The 10,446-nt window shown below is 47.4% G+C and overlaps 1 long non-coding RNA gene across 1 annotated transcript; it reads right to left on the minus strand.

Moving 5' to 3' along the window:
- Positions 1-695: 695 nt before the first annotated feature.
- LOC142582033 (uncharacterized) lies at positions 696-7,493 on the minus strand. Its single transcript, XR_012828365.1, has 3 exons — positions 7,465-7,493; positions 7,330-7,389; positions 696-757 (listed from the first exon to the last, which is right to left on the minus strand). It is a non-coding gene; the product is annotated as an uncharacterized LOC142582033 (long non-coding RNA).
- Between the last annotated feature and the right edge of the window lie 2,953 nt (positions 7,494-10,446).

Here is a 10,446-nt window from a genome sequence, read left to right on the forward strand (position 1 = left end):
TGCAACATTTTTTTATTTATTGCAACTTTAGAGCGTTGGGAGTAAATCTTTGTTTTTTCCAAATGAGAGAAAGTTGTATTTCTGTATGAAAGAATGAGGTATGTGGTACTGTAACAGAGTTTTCTTTTTTAAGGTCATGGCAAACGGTGCAAACGGCACCACATACATATAGTTTGTTACAGAGGAACCTCATATAACACCAGCAATTCTGATATCTATGGAGTGTCTCAAATAAACTGAGGACCTCTTGGTAGTAGAGTCATTTTGTTAAGCAACATGACCAAGTCAATCTACCTAAATTGCAAAAAACTTTGTGTTTCAGTATTTTGAGTGAAATGCAATCATTATTTTGCTCTGCACTTAGATTAACAGCACTAAAATTACTGCTTGGTAGCAGTAGTCTTTTTGCACTTCCACAGTAAACAAAGCAATAATAACAATATACATTTAGCGTGGAAGCTTGGGCTTGTTGGTGATACATAGGAAAACGGGCACAGGGAAAAAAAGACAAGGACACGAGAGAGTGACAAGCACATAGCGCTCCTGCCTGGAAAAATTGGAAAAAGGACACATCGCTGTGTGCGTGTCGCTCTCTTGTGTCCTTGTCCTTTTTCTAACAATATACACTCTACAATTTTAAGATCAACAAAAGCCCACAGCCCAGAAAGCTTTAGTTGTGCTTGTCGCGTACCTTCCACAGGCAGAAGCTGCCTAGGACGTGACCTAGGCTGTGGGGCCCTTGTAGTAGAATGGGGCACTGGGAAGAAAAACAAAGCAAGTTCCCCTTTTTCTAACATGTACCACCAGCTTCCAGAAGCCATCTTAGTGAAATATGTTGCTACCAAAAGCAGAAATTTCAAAACAAATGAGAGATGTAAAGATGAAAATTTTACGCTTAGGTGGTTTTAACAGGCCAACAATAAAAAAAAAAAAAGAGCTTAGAAAATTTAATCATTGTGTTCACTTATGACATTTCACCTACTTTAGCAAAACTAGTAGCACACCGAATTCAAAACAGATATGCTGAATGAATTACTACCCGCCTCGTGCCTCTGTACTATCAGACACATGAGCAGCCTCCTTTGTGCACATCTGTCAACTCCAATCTTCCTCCTTTGTGAAGGAAAGTTAGGTAATTACTAACATGTATTCAACACCCCAGAAAAACATGCAAGGCTGCAGTTTAACATAAAACCTATACACAGTGTAAAGAAGCATTCTTGTATTGCGCTTCCGTTGGAATGTGTTTGCACATAAATGAAACTGAAACCTCATGCTTTACAATACAACACTATCACCCCTGACCCGCCACCACAGGTAAATTTTGATTAGAAGTCCTCAAAGTACTATAAATTTCTAATAGCTTTTAACTTGCAACTACAGCTGCCTATACATATTGTTACGTGTAGCTGACGTACGAGTCTACAATATATTTACACGTAGACAAGCGGTGGCAATGATGGCGACGCTATATCAAGCGGTGGCCACGTCGTCTTCCTTCTCCTCAGTGCAGCCACACTGTGGCGGCTGTTCCGTAGCATCACCCCCGGCAGTAGAAGCGCCGTCCCGGTGCTTAATCTACACATCCGCGGCGAAAGGTGTGTGATATGGCTTTAGTCTCGCCACGTGAACGATGTCACCTGCAGCCGACGATGACGCTGAGAGGCTGGCGGGGATGACTTCATACGTGACATCGGTCACTTGTCGCACCACACGGTAAGGGCCAGTGTAGCGGGACAGCAGCTTTTCGGAAAGGCCCACACGTCGAACGGGGGACCAGAGAAGCACCAGAGAACCCGGAGTAAATTGTACGTCGCGATGGTGGCAATCATAGAGGCGTCTCTGATGCTCCTGCGAGGCCTCGAGACGGGTGCGGGCGAGCTGGCGCGCGTGGTCGGCGTGTGCGATCGCGTCGCGGGCGTATTCAGTGGTTGAACGTGTGGCCGAGGGCAACAATGTGTCCAAGGGCAACGCGGGTTCTCGGCCATATAGGAGATAGAATGGTGAATAGCCGGCGGTGTCGTGACGCGATGAATTATACGCGAACGTCACATATGGTAAGTGAAGATCCCAGTCGTGGTGGTCGGTCGCGACGTACTTGGATAGCATGTCGGTGATGGTCCGGTTGAGGCGCTCTGTGAGGCCGTTGGTCTGTGGGTGGTAGGACGTGCTGAACTTGTGCTTAGTCGAGCAGGAGCGGAGGATGTCCTCGACGACTCCCGACAGAAAGCTGCGGCCACGGTCAGTGAGTAATTGGCGCGGGGCACCGTGCACTAAAATGATGTCATAGAGCAGAAAGTCAGCAACGTCAGTAGCACAACTTGTCGGGAGGGCTCTGGTGATTGCGTACCGCGTAGCATAATCAGTAGCGACGGCGACCCATTTATTTCCGGAGCCCGAGAGAGGGAACGGTCCAAGAAGGTCTAGACCAACACGGAAAAAGGGTTCCGGTGGGATGTCGATCGGCTGAAGACATCCAGCTGGAGGTGTGGAGGGCTTCTTCCGGCGCTGACAGGGCTCACAAGCGGCAACGTAGCGCCGCACGGAGCGAGCGAGACCCGGCCAAAAGAAGCGACGGCGTACACGGTCGTATGTGCGCGAGACGCCCAAGTGTCCAGCCACGGGAGCGTCGTGAAGTTGTTGGAGGACAGTCGACCGCAAGTGGGATGGAATTACGAGCAGAAGGTCACGGCCGTGTGGATCGAGATTGCGGCGGTATAGTGTCCCTTCCTTAAGGAGAAACATCCAGAGAGAGGCGTCGCCAGGCGTTGACTCCAGATGGTCGATGAGGGCTCGTAAGGAAGGATCGCGGCGTTGCTCATTGCTGATGTCGAGCAACTTGGACACAGAGAAAACGCAAGTGATGGTGTCCGCATCAGCCGGGTCGTCGACGGGGTAGCGGGACAAACAATCGGCATCCTGGTGCAAGCGTCCCGTCTTGTATACCACGGAGAAGGTATATTCTTGCAGGCGTAACGCCCAGCGAGCGAGTCGTCCCGTGGGGTCCTTGAGCGAGGATAGCCAGCAGAGCGCGTGGTGATCAGTGATGACACAGAAGGGGCGTCCGTACAAGTAAGGGCGAAACTTGGCAACAGCCCACACAAGAGCGAGGCACTCGCGCTCTGTGATTGAATAATTGCGCTCGGCGGGTGATAGAAGTCGGCTGGCATAGGCTATAACGCGATCATGTCCACGCTGGTGTTGTGCTAATACTGCTCCTATGCCGTGACCACTGGCATCAGTTCGAACTTCCGTTGAAGCAGACGGGTCAAAATGGGCCAGAATTGGAGGCGTGGTAAGGAGAGTAGTGAGCTGCGAAAAAGAAGCGACATGGTCAGGTCCCCAAGAAAATAGGGCGTCTTTCTTCAAGAGGTCGGTAAGGGGACGGGCGATGGTCGCAAAATCCTTCACAAAGCGTCGGAAATATGAGCACAGCCCTACGAAACTACGAACGTCCTTGGTAGACTTCGGAACAGGAAAGTTCGTAACGGCGCGAATCTTGTCCGGGTCAGGTCGCACGCCTCTGGCGTCCACGAGGTGTCCAAGGACGGTGATTTGGCGGCGAGCGAAGTGACATTTTGACGAGTTCAACTGGAGACCGGCGCGGCGGAACACGTCAAGAATCGCTGAAAGGCGGTCTAGATGCGAGTCAAATGTGGGTGAGTAAACGATGACGTCGTCCAGATAGCACAAACAGGTGGACCACTTGAACCCCTGAAGCAAAGAGTCCATCATTCGTTCGAAGGTGGCGGGCGCGTTACAGAGACCGAAAGGCATCACCTTGAACTGATAAAGGCCGTCAGGGGTAACAAATGCAGTCTTCTCTCTGTCCATGTCGTCGACGGATATCTGCCAGTATCCGGACCGTAAGTCGATAGAAGAAAAATAAGTGGCACCGTACAGGCAGTCTAGAGCGTCATCAATACGTGGCAAAGGGTACACGTCCTTTTTTGTGATTTTGTTCAGGTGGCGATAATCTACACAAAAACGCCACGTGCCATCCTTCTTTTTGACAAGTACGACGGGAGAAGCCCAGGGACTACAGGAAGGCTCGATAATGTCCTTTGCAAGCATCTTTTTGACTTCCTGTTGGATAACAGCTCGTTCTGACGCAGAAACACGATATGGACGACGGTGAATAGGGTGCGCATCGGCAGTGTTAATGCGATGGGTCACGACGGACGTTTGACCTAAGGGTCGATTGTCAAAGTCAAAAATGTCGCGATAGCCTTCAAGAACGCGGCAAAGGGCTGCAGCTTGAGCAGGTGTAAGGTCAGAGGAGACCATCTTCTTCATGTCGACGTCAGTACTGTGCGATGACGTCACGGTATGGGCTGAGCGGTAACGATCTTCCACTGTGAATGGCTCGACCTCATCATCCTGCAAAGCGCGAATTATAGCCAAGGAGATCCCCTGAGGCAGAACTTGCGCGGTAAGCGCGAAATTGACGAGTGGAAGGCAGGTGCGGTTACCAGTAATTTTCAGCACAGTGTGCGGCACGATAACACCATGTGTAAGCATAACGGCCGGAATTGGTGCGGCCACGTAATTGCCGTCAGGTACAGCTGGTGAGGACAACAAGTCTACGTGTGTCATAGAGTGAGGTGGTAGGCGAATAAAATCTATGCAGCTCAGATGGCTGGGAGGCGGGTCCACAGGGTCGGCAAGAAGAGGCAAGTCAAGGCGAAGTGAGCCGGCCGAACAGTCAATGAGGGCAGAATGATGGGCAAGAAAATCCAGACCGAGAATGAGTTCGTGAGGGCAATGCTCGATGACGGTGAAGAGAACGACGGTGTGTCGCTCAGCAATGGTGAGTCGGGCAGAGCACATGCCAACAATAGCGACAGTCCCTCCGTCGGCGACTTGTACAAATCGGTTCGGGGCAGGCGTCAGAACTTTCTTGAGCCGACGGCGAAGAGCAGCACTCATAATGGACACATGCGCCCCGGTGTCAATCAACGTGCACACAGGAACATTGTCGACGAGAACGTCCAAAAGATTCTTGTGCGTCGGTAAGGTGAAGCGAGGATTTTGAGCCAATGTCGTCTTTGCAGCTTCACCTCCAGAAGCTGCGCTGTCTAGTTTTCCGGTCGGGGGTGCGGCGAGTAGGTCGGAGAAGGAGCACGGCGAGACGGGGGCGAGCGAGATTGACGACGGGAGGGAGAAGGCGAGCGGGAGTAGCGGGGTCGTGGCAAAGGCGTCGCAGGGTCAGATGATGGGGTGGGCATAGAAGGGGCGAAGGAAAAGGGCGCACTAGAGGGGCGAGGGTGGTAATTAGGAGAATAGCGTGTGGGGGAAGTCCAGCGGCTGCGGCAGTGGCGAGCGACATGTCCAATGCGTCGGCAGTTAAAACAGATCGGCTTGTCGTCCACGGTTCGCCATTCGGAGGGGTTGCGCTGTCCATAAGAGTAAGAGGGGCGCGGTGGGGCCGTGCGTGGAGAGAGAGGTTCCGAGCATGCGGAACGAATGGAGTGCAGGCCGACGTTGGATAACTCTTGACGGACGATGGCCTGGATCAAGGAGATTGTCACCGGAGAATGATCAGGTGACGGAAATGAAGGGGCCGCCGGTTGTGCCGCTTCGACCTCACGACGAATAATGCGGGTCAAGTTGTCACATCGCGACGGCTGGAGGAAGAGGTCGTCACAGGATGACGTAGCAGCTGTGTTGGGAAGTCGGTTGATGTGCTGGGATAACCGGCGGCTTTTAGCATGCTCAAGACGGCGGCACTGCTTGAGGATCGTATCGATGCTGGTGACGTTGGTAAACACCAGTAAATTGAAGGCGTCGTCAGCAATCCCTTTGAGGACGTGATTTACCTTATCGTCCTCAGACATGGTCGGGTCAGCCTTGGCACAAAGGGCCAAGACGTCGAGAATGTAGGACACGTAGGACTCGGTCGACGTCTGTACACGTGTGGCTAGGGCTTTCATGGCATTGACTTGACGACCGAAGGGATTGCCAAAAAGGTCGCGGAGCTTCTCTTTGAAGAGATCCCAGCTCGAGATCTCCTCTTCGTGAGTCTGGAACCATGCAAGTGGAGCTCCGTCGAGGTAGAAAACAACGTTCGCGAGCATAATAGTCGAATCCCACCTGTGACTGGTGCTGACACGTTCGTATAAGCGGAGCCAGTCGTCAACATCAGGACTGCCGACTCCGTTGAAAACACCAGGATCCCGAGGTGGGGAAATGGCGACGTAGGTCGGGGCTGCAGGCGGAGACGGTTGCGTAGAGGAAGTGCCGCCAGCAGGAGCCGAAGTTGCACTGTCGCCGTTGCGACCGCTGCGAAGCTCCATGACGGGTACGGGGAACGTCCACCTCCACCAAATTAATGTTACGTGTAGCTGACGTACGAGTCTACAATATATTTACACGTAGACAAGCGGTGGCAATGATGGCGACGCTATATCAAGCGGTGGCCACGTCGTCTTCCTTCTCCTCAGTGCAGCCACACTGTGGCGGCTGTTCCGTAGCAATATCACAAAGTATTCAAGACTGAGCTTTCCATACTCCTAGGAGTGTTATTGTTTATTCCGCAACACCATCACATTGCTCAGCAGCTATATTCTGCAGGTCTAAGTTTTTCACACAATTCAGTTTTTCTTGATGCTTTCATTATAATGAACTTATATCAAATTTTTTTCCATAAACCTGCCACTAAGTAGATGTTGCATATCTGCCCGACAGACAGCTGTCACCAAAAACCTTGGTTATTTAGCTTGCTACCCCACTTTTCGTGAGCATATGTACAGATGGCAATTTATGCACTGTTACATATGAGAACATAATGCGAGTGCTTGGTATCAAGGCTGCCTCAGCAAGCACTGGTGTTAGCCAGACCTTAGGCATCACAATTCCTTGCAATAAAAAACACCTGTCAAATTTACCATTTTTAACATTTTTTTTTGCACACAACGTGTGGGCTGTTATGAATCTAATAAAGCAAAATATAACCAGTATTAAACTTACAAGGACTTGTTTAAACAGACAAAACACATATTCTTCATGCACCAACATCTTCGCAGTAAAAAACATTACTGAGATATTTACGTTTTTCTATGCAGACATGCTGTTAAGTACACTCTACAGGAAACAGTAAAATTGTTGCCGGGAGTTGTTTGAAGACTAAGGAATACACACTTGTACAATCACTAAACAAGGACTTCAAAAGAAGAAAGTAGGAAGGAACATAATAAGGCCGAAACACTCGTTCTGTTCCGTTCTTCTTGCCAATTTTCAGGTCTGTTTCATCGTTGCCCTAATATGCATCTCTTAGTATACTCCTGACAACTATTATTTCTGGACTTCGCACTTCAGTGTGCTACCTACCTCCAAAACAAGGAAATCCACAACACATACCAGATGAGTCCTGTGGCAGACATGGATCTTCTGCAGAAAAGAAAACAAGCACTTAATTACATATACAAAAAAAATGCTGCTTAAAAGATTAATAAGGGACATCACCTTCTGGATTGTCATTCTCCTGACTCCCTGCAAGAGAACAAAGGCTCTGAGGTTTCAAGTCAGCGAAATAAATAAGACATTCGCTTGGAAACTTCGATTCCAGTGAATTCTTTCATTGACTTGTTCAGGACAAACAAATGCAACCGCCCCACCCAATTTCTGCCTATTTTTAATGGTACACCTTCCTCACTTGCCCCACCCGCATACTATGCAATAATGTGTTAAAAACCATGTAACATTGAAAATGAAAGAAAGCTAGTCTCGATAGTGATTTCAAGCTGATTATTTCATGCAATGGGAGCAGCGACATGTTCCTCGAAGGAAAAAAGTCCATGAACTGCTGAGCTTTACAAGTTTTGTTTCCTTGCCTTTTTTCAGGGCCTTGGAAAATAAGGTGGTGGCTTTGGCACATTGCGTATCTCTTGATAAGCATAGCAACTGGTCTTGTGAATTTTTCTTTTCCTCAGCTCTTGTTCCATATCAAAATCCGATGAGTACTCTGCCATGGGAGCCTTCTGCGACCATCCTCACAGTTATCTGTAAATTGGAAAAATAATACCGAATCATGTATAAACTTTTTGTTCTGAATTATGAGTACAGTCAACTGTTTCTTAGCAAAGATTTCCTTGATTATGATGTGGTACTTCTTCCAGCTTTCCTTTGGCTTATAGCAATTACTGATTGCTGTCTGGCAGCCAGGACCAGGAGGCCAGAAAAAGTATACTTGCCCACTACCCATGTTGCAGGAACAAGCTCCGCATTTTATTCACCCACGAACTCCACAAGGCAGTACTTCATCCGAAAATGGCTAAGCTCCTGGGAAGGGCTAATCCAGAAGCCATAAAAAGGCAGTACACAATACTGTACGTGCTGGCTCCGATCAAAGACGTGCCAACTACAAAACTCCACACAGCTAATCAAAAGCAAGTTTTCATAGAGGACTGGAAGCTTTCATAGAGCACTGGATAACTAGCACAACTCTAAGTATATCATTTTTCTTACACTGTTTGAAAACAAATGCATGCCTCGGACACCAACAAAGCCAACTGCCTAATACTGTACCAAAAACAATACCATGCAAAAGACATATTAAGGTCTGGTGCAACTACTAAGGACCTGATGAGAACAGCACTTAAGCAGACCGGCCATGCATTCTTAAGTATCCACTCTTGATAAGCAACCACAATACCAGCACAGTAGGCAAGGTTCACCACACACTTATTGTTGTCCTACTTCATTTAAAGAAACCAGCAAGAGAATGCAAGATGTAAAAAAACTAACAAAGCCATAAGAAAGTACATAACACATGAAGTCTTTCACACATCAGCATAATACAGTACTCGTTAAAAAACACAGCTCATAAATCAAGCAAGATCAGAAAAGCATACACCAGGCCGTATGCAACAGTGGCAAAACTACAAATTTATCTTTGTATGACAGCTTGAGAAGTTTCCTTTTTACGTTTTCAACTGGCCAACACTTTACGGAAGAAAGTTTGCTGACAACAGCAATTGCAAGCCTTGTTGAGTCTAACAAGTAGCTGTACAACGGCTCACTGTTACAGAACAACCTGCCAAATATGCATGGTTTTCCGCCTGATACGCTGTGAACGAAGCCATCAGCAATGACGTGATCATCAAGCTGGCAGCAATTGTCGGATGGTTTCAAGCTTGCTGATCAGACATAACAGGAACAGGCGCCACTGGACCTGAGGTTGCCATATGTGCACAAATTTACCCACAGCTTGAAGAGGTCCCGCTGCAGTTTATAACGGTGGGACTTCTTTCTGTATAACATCTTCTGTATATATGTACCTGTAGTGAAACAATAAACTGAAAATAAACTGGAAAATAAACATGCCTGCTAGATACGGTGTCCCATTTGTTCTTTTACACACCTGTCAAATTAGCCCAATGGTCTCCTCGTACCACGAGACAAAGGTGTACGAAAAATCATGCCAACCATTTTGTGCATTGTGCTGTGGGGTGGTCTATGACATATCTTTCAGCTATGGCAAGTTCTATGAGGACCAAATGGCCCAATGATTAAATGACTATTTGAGGGAGCATTCAAACAATTTAAATAAACCGGATGGTGCAGTGCACACTGCAAGGCCTGCCCTATGTGAGCCGTGGGCAAGAGTAGCAACAGAACAGCCTTTGAGCAAATTTTTTATTTATTTGAAGTACCTTACAGGCCTGTAGGGCATTGTGTAAAGGAGGGCGAAAAATCCCAACAGTGCATACACAACCAGGAGAAAAAGAAATAAAAAGTACAACATATGTTAAATAAAATTTGTGCACATAACAACAGTAACGAAGAGAAGACTAAGCAATGCGGAAATAACGAGAAGAAATATGGTACATAGTTTAAAGCATACAATAACATAAAAAGCACATGGCGTATGAATAAGTGCGCAATTCGTCAAGCATGTTATAGCAAATGAAAAAAAAAAACAAATAAACATGAACTGAAACATGAATACAAAACATGCTAAACGACGGCTTCAGTGAAATGTGTAATAAGTTGGTGATGGAATGATTAGACAGATGCAATGCTGTCTGGTAGATTATTCCATAATCTGATGGCTCGTGGAAGTGTTGATGAATTAAAAGCTAAAGTATCACCATGGATTCGTGCAAGGCTCAAATGATTGTGCAATCTTTTAGACCTGTGGGATGGGACATCGAGGTGAAAGGAACATGATCTATTGGAGTGTACATAATTGTGAAATACTGTTAGAGCGATGCTGCGGCGTGTGCCTAAAGATTGGAGAAAAAGATCAGTTTTAATCTGAGTGACGCTTGAATGGTAGTGATAGTTTCTTAAGATGAATCGTGCGGCCATATTTTGGATGGATTCTAAAGTGGTGACCATGTTATGATAAGGGGACCAAATGGAGGAAGCAAACTCAAATTGTGGGCGAACAAAAGTATGGTAGGCTAGTTTGCGAATATTAGCAGGGGCACTTCTGAGATTACA

This window comes from Dermacentor variabilis, chromosome 5 (assembly GCF_050947875.1).
Source record: "Dermacentor variabilis isolate Ectoservices chromosome 5, ASM5094787v1, whole genome shotgun sequence".
In the NCBI taxonomy this organism is placed as follows: domain Eukaryota; kingdom Metazoa; phylum Arthropoda; class Arachnida; order Ixodida; family Ixodidae; genus Dermacentor; species Dermacentor variabilis.